The sequence below is a fragment of the Salvelinus alpinus genome, chromosome 28 (assembly GCF_045679555.1).
Source record: "Salvelinus alpinus chromosome 28, SLU_Salpinus.1, whole genome shotgun sequence".
NCBI lineage: Eukaryota > Metazoa > Chordata > Actinopteri > Salmoniformes > Salmonidae > Salvelinus > Salvelinus alpinus.
The window spans coordinates 39,515,403-39,529,602 of record NC_092113.1 but is presented as its reverse complement, the minus strand read 5'-3'; the positions used below and the strand labels follow the sequence as shown (position 1 = coordinate 39,529,602).

Below are 14,200 nucleotides of genomic sequence, written 5' to 3'. Positions count from 1 at the left end.
GAGTGAAATTGTGTAAAGTAACTCCATCACACTGTATAAAGCTATGATAAATTTTTTGATATTTTTACTGAAAACAAGACAAAAATACCAAGTAATTTTTTGCAGTGTGACTCCATTAAATGTGTGTGTGTGTGTGTGTGTGTGTGTGTGTGTGTGTGTGTGTGTGTGTGTGTGTAGATTAAACATGAACGGGCCAAAACGGACATGGCAGCAGGTCAAAATCAAATACAAGAACATTCTGCAGAATGGTATGGTCCCTGACTAATATTTAACAAAGCACAAGCATATATTGTACCCAGAAGGTGCCTGCTCACACATTGTCTGTACTGTTTTAGCAGTGAAAAAGAATACCCACAGACAAGGCACGGGTGGTGGGTCACCAAAGGCTGACCTTACCCCAGCAGAGGACATGGCCTTGGAGCTAAATAAAGGCAGGCCCGTCTTAGAGGGGATCCCTGGGGGGAAAGAGACGAGCATAGGTTCCTCCCAAGATGCCACCCGCTTCATTCAAGGTATGTCCTTCCATCTCTACATGGGATACAACCACATTCATATTGAATCAATTTGGACTGTCTGACTTTGGTTTACCTATTGCCTTGCAGTGTCTGGCAGCACTGTGTTCCTGTTAGAGCCACCAGCACAAGCACCAGACGATGCTGATCCAGTGAGTACTCCATCAAAGGCATACTGTAGGCCTGGCATGTCTTGTCTACTAGCTTCAATATGAATCCGATTAAATGTGATAGGGTGAAGGCCCCAGTGCAGCAGCAACAGCACATGATGGAGACGATGATGAGGAGGAGACCATCTCTCTGGATTCCAGAAGGCATGAGGTATCATGTTAAGACTGTGAAAGTACTATTTACTCTACAATGGTGAGGAGTCCTCATCAAAATCAAAAAATCTAATTTCTTTTACAGGACCCAGATGCTATACAGTGGGAAAACCAGCCTGGCAACATAGTGCGTATTAATAAAAGGACACCACATCCTGCCAAATTCCAGCTGCGCTAATTGTATTGTGTTCACAGAGCTCACAAGCTATCAGAAAGTTGTATGGCAACCACCTCCGGCGCCAAATAGAACTGGCAGACATAGACATTCAGTACAAGAAGAAAAAGATGGAAAATCTTGCACTGGAGTCCGAAATAAAAAAGAGGACAATTAGGAAACTGGACCTTGAAATAAAAAAACTTGAGAGGGAGGTGAGATATGCCTTCAATGTACACTGTATGCTAACTGTAACACAAATGTATTAATCATTATTTTTCTTTCCTCCCCCAGCTCCAAGAAGATGACACAGCTCAAAATAAAAATGAGGTATATTCTCGTAAAGTCAAGTGAGCCATGACATATGAGCTCTTATTGTGAGCACACAGGACGGTGGCATCTTTCTAAGTTTTTTTTTATTTTCCCAGCAATCAGTACAACCAAGTCATCGTTATAAGGCATCGCCCTCTTTTGCCCACCCCCCCAGCACCAGGTGTGGCCACTAGCCTATATGAAGGCCCAAAATTGTGTGTTCCTTTCTGCTCTGACAATGGCATGCCCATTCGTGCGAGATGTGGTGGATGAAGAAGCACTTGTGCTGAGGAGAGCCTTCAGGCGAGAAAGGGTCTTCAGGGACCGGTTGGACCCACTGGCCTTCCCTGATGACCATCTATATGAAAGATACAGGTTTTCTGCAGATGGCATCAGGTATCTATGCAGACTACTGGGTCCCAGGATTAAGCACCGCACTGCACGGAGCCATGCACTGAGTGTGGAGCAAATGGTTTGTGTGGCCTTGCGCTTTTTTGCTAGTGGAGCCTTCCTGTACTCAGTGGGGGATGCAGAACAGCTGAACAAGGCCACAATTTGCCGCACAATAAGGAGTGGGTGTCTGGCTATCAAAGCATTAGCAGATGTCTTCATCTCCTTCCCTGGCCACAGAAGACTCTGTGACATCAAAGAGGAGTTCTATAGGATTGCAGGTAAGAGGATCTACAAATTACAGGACAACTGTTAACACATAGTAGGATACTCATTACTTTGTGTGACAGGTTTCCCCAATGTCATTGGTGCAGTGGACTGCACACACATAAGGATAAAAGCCCCCTCAGGTGCCCATGAGGCCGATTTTGTGAATAGGAAATCCTTTCACAGCATTAATGTTCAGGTGAACATAACTTTTTGATATTGTCCATTGACGAACACTCTGCATTGCCAGTGATGTGCATTGATTGGTGTAATATTCCTCATCTTATGATTTCAGATGGTCTGCAATGCTGACTGTGTGATCAGCAATGTTGTGGCAAAATGGCCTGGCTCAGTCCATGACTCCAGAATCTTTCGGGCCTCTGAAATCTATCAGTGCCTATCACAAGGTAAGCCACACAACCCCTATTTATAACCATCATGGCTGTGTCAAGAATATCACTGTGTTTATGAGGTAGTAATGATGAGATTTTGTGTTGACAGGTGAATTCTCTGGTGTGTTGCTGGGAGACAGGGGGTATGGCTGCCAGCCTTTTCTCCTGACACCTTTCACAGACCCCCAGGAAGCACAGCAGGCCTACAACCATGCCCATGCCAGGACCAGGGCCAGAGTTGAAATGACCTTTGGCCTCCTGAAGGCACGCTTTCACTGCCTTCACAAATTAAGGGTCAGCCCTGTTAGGGCATGTGATATTACTGTGGCTTGTGCTGTCCTCCACAATGTGGCCTGCCTGAGGAAGGAGAGGGCCCCCAGAGTGCCACCAGCCATGGACTGGGACAATCCGGCAATCTTCCCTGATGACGACAGTGGTCGGCTGCTGAGGGACCAATATGTGTTGAATTATTTTAGTTAGTATGTGTGCTTTCAATTTTGGTTAAATATGTCCTGCGGTGGCAGAGGAATTTGGGTTTTTTTGGGTTCGTTTTTTGACGAATTTGGCCTCTTATGATGTTTGTGCGGTATACTGTGTGTAATACAAGGCTGCAGGGAGGCTACTGCATCCATTCATTTGTCTGTTCAGTTGATGTGTATGGATTTGTCCTGCATTTATTTTAGTGTGCAGACATGCAGGGTGTGTTATATACAGACCTTTGAATGTGTATGTATCATTTTGTATAATATGCTTGGATTCTGTGCTTTCCATCTTGTAGAGTCACTGTGACTTCAGTTTCGAAAGGAGCTGATGGTTTACCTGCTTTGTTTTGTCCTTATTCAATAAAGGAACATAATGTTACACATTGTGTTTTTATATTCATATGGAATGTGTATTTGTTTATATGACAGAGTACTAGGGCCACACTGAAGAAAAAGGATAAAGTCATAAATTTATGAGGCTGGTTCTTTCTGCAGAAAAGCTACATATTGTTTTTACAGTTTTGATACTTATGACAATGTGATACTTAATATTCTGGCACATCAGCATGTCTTTGTTTATGAAACCATACTGAAGTACAATTTCACGAAATGCCCCACATCTGTCATTTTAACAACTGTCCTCCTTTAAAACAACTGGTTACAATATTATGACTTGTGTTTTTTTCCCCTCTGTGGCCCTAATATTCTATCATTTTATATATAGCCTTATAGTCTATGGGAAACTGTAAATTATCTAATGATAGCAACATCATCTAAAAATCATTTTTTATCCAAAATCATTGAAATTAATGATCACAAACATTTAAATAATAACAGTGGGTCTAGTTATATGTGATAACAATGTATAGTGAGCAGTGAAATAACTATTGGTTTCCATTTGTGGTGACTGCTGACTGACATTAGGGATGAGATTAAATAGATCCTGGAATTTAGCCTGGTCTGGAGCAGGCTAGCTCCACAGAATAAATCTCCATGGTAATTTATACCATAACATATCCTCCTGCCCCCTATCCATCTTTAGTGCAACCGGATTACGGATCAATTGAGCCAGGATCACCAAGATATCCTGGCTTAATCCCTTATCCTAGTTTTGTGCAACAGGCCCCAGTTCTGACAGGTGCAACAACACTAACCGGAAAATAACCACCCACACCCAAAAGTGGTAAAACAGGCTACATAAGTATGGCTCTCAAACAGAGACAACAATAGACAGCTGCCTTTGATTGAGAACCATACCAGGCCAAACACATAGAAATAGAAAACCTAGACCTACAACATAGAATACCCACCCACATCACACCCTGACCAAACTAAAAATAGAAACATACAAAGCAATCTACGGTCAGGGCGTGACAGGTACCCCCTGTATATAGCCTCCACATTGACTCTCTACCGGTACCCCCTGTATATAGCCTCCACATTGACTCATTACCGGTACACCCTGTATATAGCCTCACTATTGTTATTTTACTACTTATTTGTTACTTTTATTTGATTTTTTATTTTTGTTATATATCTTAAAACGGCATTGTTGGTTAAGGGCTTGTAAGTCAGCATGTACCTGTTGTATTCGGCGCATGTGACAAATACAATTTGATTTGATTTGAAAGTATTTGAAGAACAAACACCGTTTCCAAGAATACTGCCAGTCTATCCTAGTTCCCAGCAACTACATTGACTGGTAGCTACACATGCTTATTTTTTTTTGTTAGACATCTCTGTTAGACATCTCTGTTAGACATCTCTGTTAGACATCTCTGTTAGACATCTCTGTTAGACATCTCTGTTAGACATCTCTGTTAGACATCTCTGTTAGACATCTCTGTTAGACATCTCTGTTAGACATCTCTGTTAAACATCTCTGTTAGACATCTCTGTTAGACATCTCTGTTAGACATCTCTGTTAGACATCTCTGTTAGACATCTCTGTTAGACATCTCTGTTAAACATCTCTGTTAGACATCTCTGTTAGACATCTCTGTTAGACATCTCTGTTAAACATCTCTGTTAGACATCTCTGTTAGACATCTCTGTTAGACATCTCTGTTAGACATCTCTGTTAGACATCTCTGTTAAACATCTCTGTTAAACATCTCTGTTAGACATCTCTGTTAGACATCTCTGTTAGACATCTCTGTTAGACATCTCTGTTAGACATCTCTGTTAGACATCTCTGTTAGACATCTCTGTTAGACATCTCTGTTAGACATCTCTGTTAAACATCACTGTTAGACATCTCTGTTAGACATCTCTGTTAGACATCTCTGTTAGACATCTCTGTTAGACATCTCTGTTAGACATCTCTGTTAAACATCTCTGTTAGACATCTCTGTTAGACATCTCTGTTAGACATCTCTGTTAAACATCTCTGTTAGACATCTCTGTTAGACATCTTTGTTAGACATCTCTGTTAGACATCTCTGTTAGACATCTCTGTTAGACATCTCTGTTAGACATCTCTGTTAGACATCTCTGTTAAACATCTCTGTTAGACATCTCTGTTAGACATCTCTGTTAGACATCTCTGTTAGACATCTCTGTTAGACATCTCTGTTAGACATCTCTGTTAGACATCTCTGTTAGACATCTCTGTTAGACATCTCTGTTAAACATCTCTGTTAGACATCTCTGTTAAACATCTCTGTTAGACATCTCTGTTAGACATCTCTGTTAGACATCTCTGTTAGACATCTCTGTTAGACATCTCTGTTAGACATCTCTGTTAGACATCTCTGTTAAACATCTCTGTTAGACATCTCTGTTAGACATCTCTGTTAGACATCTCTGTTAGACATCTCTGTTAGACATCTCTGTTAGACATCTCTGTTAGACATCTCTGTTAAACATCTCTGTTAGACATCTCTGTTAGACATCTCTGTTAGACATCTCTGTTAGACATCTCTGTTAGACATCTCTGTTAAACATCTCTGTTAGACATCTCTGTTAGACATCTCTGTTAAACATCTCTGTTAAACATCTCTGTTAGACATCTCTGTTAGACATCTCTGTTAGACATCTCTGTTAGACATCTCTGTTAAACATCTCTGTTAAACATCTCTGTTAGACATCTCTGTTAGACATCTCTGTTAGACATCTCTGTTAGACATCTCTGTTAGACATCTCTGTTAGACATCTCTGTTAGACATCTCTGTTAGACATCTCTGTTAGACATCTCTGTTAGACATCTCTGTTAGACATCTCTGTTAGACATCTCTGTTAGACATCTCTGTTAGACATCTCTGTTAAACATCTCTGTTAAACATCTCTGTTAAACATCTCTGTTAGACATCTCTGTTAGACATCTCTGTTAGACATCTCTGTTAAACATCTCTGTTAAACATTGCCTGCAGATCCCCGTATCATCAATAAACAATTCTCTCTGTAAGTGCTGAGTCTGCATGTCTTTCAAGTAAAAGATATATCCTCTCATACAACCACCAACACGTTGCAACATATTCCATACTTCCATTGATTGCTGATACAGCAAAGGACTAAGGACAGAGGTCAAAGAGGGACATTCAAATCAGTACACTGATAAGTGTTGAGTGCTGACAGACTAGGGTGCAAAACCCCAGTTGGAAGTCTCCCGGAATCACAAGGGAATGTACAGGAACTCCAGAATCCTTTTGGCCAGGAGGTATACTGGAAAACATGTGCATTTTCGGGCAGTTACCCAAGTGTTTGCCCCCTCCCCTATGACTCACCACAATTCCTTTGCTGTCCTCGGATGATACTTTGCATCGTGCAACACTGAAATATATTCCACAAAAGGTAGACGAACGGACAGCCAGACATACAAGGCCATAAATGACAACAGGATCTAAATGCATTGAATGGTACTGCAGGGTAAAGATCGTGCTAAAGACGAATGGTTTATCTCAGGGTTATTCAAATATTACCCTACGAGTTCCAGAGGGTGCTGGTTTTCTGTTTTACCTAATAATGAATTTGCACACACCTTGTGTCCCAGGTCTAAATCAGTCCCTGATTAGAGGGGAACAATGAAAACACGCAGTGGAACTGGCTTCCAGGTCAAGAGTTGAGTTAGAGGGGATTATCTGTTTATCTGTGAGGAAATTCAGTGAGAGTTGGACGTGAGTCTCAGTGGAAAGGTGCACGTCCTCTGTCTATCTATTGTAGTTGACAGTGTAGTGATGTTTATACTGTATATAGTGTACTGATGTGTATAGTGTACTAATGTGTATAGTGTACTGATGTGTATAGTGTATATATTGTACTATTGGGTATAGTGTATATAGTGTGTATAGTGTACAGAAGTGTATATAACTTACTTATGTGTATAGTGTACTGATGTGTATAGTGTATATAGTGTACTGATGTGTATAGTTTATATAGTGTACTGATGTGTATAGTGTATATAGTGTACTGATGTGTATAGTGTATATAGTGTACTGATGTGTATAGTTTATATAGTGTACTGATGTGTATAGTGTATATAGTGTACTGATGTGTATAGTGTGTATAGTGTACTGATGTGTATAGTGTATATAGTGTACTGATGTGTATAGTGTATATAGTGTACTGATGTGTATAGTGTATATAGTGTACTGATGTGTATAGTGTATATAGTGTATTGATGTGTATAGTGTATATAGTGTACTGATGTGTATAGTGTATATAGTGTACTGATGTGTATAGTGTATATAGTGTATTGATGTGTATAGTGTACTGATGGGTATAGTATATATAGTGTACTGATGTGTATAGTGTACTGATGGGTATAGTGTATATAGTGTACTGATGTGTATAGTGTACTGATGGGTATAGTGTATATAGTGTACTGATGTGTATAGTGTACTGATGGGTATAGTGTATATAGTGTACTGATGTGTATAGTAGAGGTCGATCGATTAATCGGAATGGTCGATTAATTAGGGTCGATTTCAAGTTTTCATAACAATCGGTTCATTACAATCTGCATTTTTGGACACCGATCATGATCTGATCATACACTGCACTCCATGAGGAGACTGCGTGGCAGGCTGTTATGTGAGTGCAGCAAGGAGCCACGGTAAGGTGCTAGCTAGCATTAAATGTATCTTATAAAAAACAATCAATCTTAACATAATCACTAGTTAACTACACATGGTTGATGATATTACTAGTTTATCTAGCTTGTCCTGCGTTGCATATAATTGATGCGGTGCCTGTTAATTTATCATTGATTCACAGCCTACTTCGCCAAACGGGTGATTTAACAAGCGCATTTGCAAAAAAAGCACTGTCGTTGCACCAATGTACCTAACCATAAACATCAACGCCTTTCTTAAAATCAATACACAAGTATATATTTTTAAACCTGCATATTTAGTTAATATTGCCTAGAGTTAGCAGGAGCGGTAGAGATACTCTTAATGGCCACCCCTCATAGCCTGGTTCCTCTCTAGGTTTCTTCCTAGGTTTTGGCCTTTCTAGGGAGTTTTTCCTAGCCACCGTGCTTCTACACCTGCATTGCTTGCTGTTTAGGGTTTTAGGCTGGGTTTCTGTACAGCACTTTGAGATATCAGCTGATGTAAGAAGGGCTATATAAATACATTTGATTTGATTTGCTAACATGAATTTCTTTTAACTAGGGAAATTGTGTCACTTCTCTTGCGTTCTGTGCAACAGAGTCAGGGTATATGCAGCAGTTTGGGCCGCCTGGCTCGTTGCGAACTGTGTGAAGACCATTTCTTCCTAACAAAGACAGCCAACTTCGCCAAACGGGGGATGATTTAACAAAAGCTAATTTGCGAAAAAAGCACAATCGTTGCACGAATGTACCTAACCATAAACATTTGTATAGTGTATATAGTGTACTGATTATCACTGAATCACTCATGAACTGCACTTTTTCTATCTGTGTTCATTGTCTGTAAATGTCCTTGTCTATGCTTGATGATATGTTTTGATGTATGCACAGAGCAGCAAACCAAATATCCTTATTGGGATAATTAAGACCAACTTTTCGGCCTAAATTAAAAACGACAGGTTTGGGTCAAATCTGTGAAACCCTCTGTATTTTCAATTATTGTGGTGGCAGCATCATGTCATGGGTATGCTTGTCATCGGCAGAGACTAGGGAGATTGTCGGGATCAAAATTTACCCAGGTAAAAATGTAAAGTAAAACACGTCTCAGTCTTTTGAAAACCTAACCCTGGAAAATAGTTTTATTTTTTCAGTGAGACAATTACACAAATGCTTATGCCAAAGACACCAGAAGTGTCACTACCACTTACCACAGTGGTAAGGCTCTGGACAGTTAGCCCACAGTGGTAAGGCTCTGGACAGTTAGCTGACAGTGGTAAGGCTCTGGACAGTTAGCTCACAGTGGTAAGGCTCTGGACAGTTAGCCCACAGTGGTAAGGCTCTGGACAGTTAGCTCAGAGTGGTAAGGCTCTGGACAGTTAGCTCACAGTGGTAAGGCTCCGGACAGTTAGCCCACAGTGGTAAGGCTCTGGACAGTTAGCTCACAGTGGTAAGGCACTGAGTTCCTAACATCTATTGCCAACTTGCGGTGTAAACTCGAATCCCACATGTAGCACAAAACACATTTTTGTAATGTGGACTCACATTTATTGCAGTATTGTGTTGGGAAGAAAAGTGCAATCATCACCTTGAAAATTTTGATTAGGGCTCAATTCAATCCAACCTGCATTACAGTGTGTCACACCCTGATCTGTTTCACCTGTCCTTGTGCTTGTCTCCACCCCCTCCAGGTGTCGCCCATCTTCCCCATTATCCCCCGGGTACGTGTACCTTTGTTCTCTGTTTGTCTGTTGCCAGATCATCTTGTTTGTCAAGTCAACCAGCTTTGTGTTTCTCAGCTCCAGCTTTCCCCCAGTCTCTCTTTTCTTACCTTCCTGGTTTAGACCATTGCCTGTCCTGACTCAAAGCCCGCCTGCCTGCCCCTGACCCTCTGCCTGCCCCTGACCACTCTGCCTGCCCCTGACCCTGTGCCTACCTGCCATCTGGTGACTTTGCCCCTACTCTGGATTACGACCCCTGCCTGCCTTGACCTGTCGTTTGCCTGCCCCTGTTGTTGTAATAAACATTGTTACTTCAACACAGTCTGCACTTGGGTCTTACCTGAAACGTGATACAGTATTTACGCAGTATCTCTTTTTTCAATGGTCAAATTAACTCACAAATGGCCTCCCGGGTGGCGCAGTGGTCTAGGGCACTGCATCGCAGTGCTAGCTGCGCCACCAGAGTCTCTGGGTTCGCGCCCAGGCTCTGTCGCAGCCGGCCGCGACCGGGAGGTCCGTGGGGCGACGCACAATTGGCATAGCGTCGTCCGGGTTAGGGAGGGTTTGGCCGGTAGGGATATCCTTGTCTCATCGCGCTCCAGCGACTCCTGTGGCGGGCCGGGCGCAGTGCGCGCTAACCAAGGGGGCCAGGTACACGGTGTTTCCTCCGACACATTGGTGCGGCTGGCTTCCGGGTTGGAGGCGCGCTGTGTTAAGAAGCAGTGCGGCTTGGTTGGGTTGTGCTTCAGAGGACGCATGGCTTTCGACCTTCGTCTCTCCCGAGCCCGTACGGGAGTTGTAGCGATGAGACAAGATAGTAATTACTAGCGATTGGATACCACGAAAATTGGGGAGAAAATGGGATTAAAAAAAAATTAATATAAAATTTACAAATTTGTTAAAAAAATTACTCACAAATTGGTCTTGGCGGTACTGTTTAAAAAACTACAACTACTACCAGGTATGCTTTGTTGAACACTGAGCTGTAGTCAATGAACATCATTCTCACATATGTGTTCCTTTTGTCCAGGTGGGAAAGGGCAGTGTGGAGTGTGATTGAGATTGCGTCATCTGTAGATCTGTTGGGGCGGTATGGGAATTGGAGTGGGTCTAGAGTTTCCGGGATGAGGGTGTTGATGTGAGTCATGACCAGCCTTTCAAAGCATTGCATGGCTACAGATATGAGTGCTACGGGGCGGTAGTCATTTAGACAGGTTACCTTGGCGTTCTTGGGCACAGGGAATATGGTGGTCAGCTTGAAACATGTAGGTATTACAGACTGGGTCAGGGAGAGGTTGAAAATGTCAGTGAAGACACTAGCCGGATGGTCAGCTCATGCTCTGAGTACACGTCCTGGTAATCATTATGAACGTTAACCTGTTTAAAGGTCTTACATCGGCTACAGAGAGCGTGACCATACAGTCATCCGGAACAGCTGGTGCTTTCCTGCATGGCTCAGTGTTGCTTGCCTCGAAGCGAGCATTGAAGGCATTTAGCTCATCTGGTAAGCTCGCGTCACTGGGAAGCTCACGGCTGGGTTTCCCTTTGCACTCTGTGATAGTATGCAAGCCCTGCCACATCTGTGTCAGAGTCGGTGTAGTAAGATTCGATCTTAGTCCTGTATTGACACTGCCTGTTTGATGGTTCGGAGGAGGATGTAGCGGGATTTCTTATAAGCGTCTGGATTAGTGTCCCGCTAGAGCTAAAGGCTCTAGCCTTTAGCTTAGTGCCGATGTTGCCTTTAATCCATGGTTTATGATTGGGATATGTACATACGATCACTGTAGGGACGACGTTGTCGATGCACTTATTAATGAAGCCGGAGACTAAAGTCCTCAACGCCATCGGAGGAATCCCGAAATATATTCCAGTCTGTGCTGGAGAAACAGTCCTGTAGCTGGTCTACCAAGCAAACACCTGATACAAATGAATCTAAAGAATGCTGTAATTACATAAATTGTCTGCTCAGTGGGAAATTAATATCCAACTAGTCAGTGAGTTTGTAATTTTTGACAGCAACTATGTGAGATAATTACAGTATTATAGAAACTATGACCTGGGATTTCTTATGATCTTCTATGTAGAATAACCCCTTACAGTACTATAGACACTATGTCCTGGGATTTCCTATGATCTTCTAGGTAGAAGAACCCCTTACCGTACTATAGACACTATGTAATGGGATTTCCTATGATCTTCTAGGTAGTAGAACCCCTTACAGTATTATAGACACTATGTCCTAGGATTTCCTATGATCTTCTAGGTAGAAGAACCCCTTACAGTACTATAGACACTATGTCCTGGGATTTCCTATGATCTTCTAGGTAGAAGAACCCCTTACAGTACTATAGACACTATGTAATGGGATTTCCTATGATCTTCTAGGTAGAAGAACCCCTTGCAGTATTATAGACACTATGTCCTGGGATTTCCTATGATCTTCTAGGTAGTAGAACCCCTTACAGTATTATAGACACTATGTCCTGGGATTGCCTATGATTTTCTATGTAGAAGAACCCCTTACAGTACTATAGACACCATGTCCTGGGATTTACTATGATCTTCTATGTAGAAGAACCCCTTACAGTACTATAGACACTATGTCGTGGGATTTACTATGATCTTCTATGTAGAAGAACCCCTTACAGTACTATAGACACTATGTCCTGGGATTTACTATGATCTTCTATGTAGTAGAACCCCTTACAGTACTATAGACACTATGTCCTGGGATTTCCTATGATCTTCTAGGTAGTAGAACCCCTTACAGTATTATAGACACTATGTCCTGGGATTGCCTATGATTTTCTATGTAGAAGAACCCCTTACAGTACTATAGACACCATGTCCTGGGATTTACTATGATCTTCTATGTAGAAGAACCCCTTACAGTACTATAGACACTATGTCGTGGGATTTACTATGATCTTCTATGTAGAAGAACCCCTTACAGTACTATAGACACTATGTCCTGGGATTTACTATGATCTTCTATGTAGTAGAACCCCTTACAGTACTATAGACACTATGACCTGGGATTTACTATGATCTTCTATGTAGTAGAACCCCTTACAGTACTATAGACACTATGACCTGGGATTTCCTATGAGCTTCTATGTAGTAGAACCCCTTACAGTACTATAGACACTATGTCCTGGGATGTAGTAGAACCTTTTACCTTCTAAATACTTTTGTGTAGCTTGTGAGCATCATAGGGCAAAACAGTGCATGTTCGTGAGAGTCTATGAAGCTTCATAGATGGGTCATGACAGTTTGTAGCTCAAACTGTTAGGACTCTACAGACGTTTTTGTGAAGGAACCGTTTTCGGGATCCGCCCTTGTCTCACAGACACCGCTCTAACTCAGCTCCTGTTAATCACAGACTACTGGCTGGTATCTATGCAGAAGAAATAGACTAATCCAATGCAACAACCCAGCAGTCTGTAGCTCAAACACACAATGTTTAAAAGGGGTTAGAAGACATAAATCACACCGACGTGACGGTGGGACTCAAAAGTGTTTCAGACCTACTACAGAGTGATTCTGCATAAACAGTTGTAGCCTATAGATTTCAGATCTTGATTTGATCACTCTTGTGTTGCTGACAATGTATTTGAGTTTTCAAAAGACTTCTAATGTTTGAAATTTCCACTCTGAAATGTCAGGCTTGATTTGCTCCTATAAACCCTTCAAAAATGTCAATTTAATTATAATCCACATAATAATTAACAATTTCCTGTTGCTGCAGGATTATTTTCCTGCTGTAGCAAACTGGCTCAAATTAAGATCCTACATCTGTACCTACAGCACAATAACCGAGGCTATTGCTCGCACTGGAGTGAGATTATTTTCAGCTCCACTTATACCAGATTGCATCAGCGTTGCAAACCGCAACTCTGTTTGGATGAATTCCATCACTCAAACGTTGAGAGGGGTCGAGCAGGCGATATCGTCATCAGTGAGCCAATAGCTCAGTTGGAATCGCAAGCAAGCCCAGGCAGTTAATGAACGATGATCAGGACGGGGAAACCCATAGAATTAAATAGTTACATAATAATCTATATGGGAATACATTGGTGAGAGAGAGAAACTCTTCCTCTTTAAGAAATGGTCACATCTACCACTGCTGTAGACAAAGCATTAAAGCCACACTCCTTAATTTGTGCATACCTTCAAAGAGTGGGCTACCAACAAAAAGTATTATTTTTTATTTTTTTACCCCAATTTCGTGGTATCCAATTGTTAGTAATTACTATCTTGTCTCATCGCTACAACTCCCGTACGGGCTCGGGAGAGACAACGGTCAAAAGCCATGCGTCCTCCGAAACACAACCCAACCAAGCCGCACTGCTTCTTAACACAGCACGCCTCCAACCAGCTGACAATGTGTCGGAGGAAACACCGTGCACCTGGCTACCTTGGTTAGCGTGCACTGCGCCCGGCCCGCCACAGGAGTCGCTGGTGCGCGATGAGACAAGGATATCCCTACCGGCCAAACCCTCCCTAACCCGGACGACGCTAGGCCAATTGTGCGTCGCCCCACGGACCTCCCGGTCGCGGCCGGCTGCGACAGAGCCTGGGCGCGAACCCAGAGTCT

General features: G+C 42.2%; 1 protein-coding gene across 1 annotated transcript in view; it reads right to left on the bottom strand.

Moving 5' to 3' along the window:
* The window catches only part of slc16a4 (solute carrier family 16 member 4), an 81,246-nt gene that overhangs the window by 56,129 nt on the left and 10,917 nt on the right, over positions 1-14,200 (bottom strand). The gene's annotated exons all lie outside the window — the stretch shown is intronic.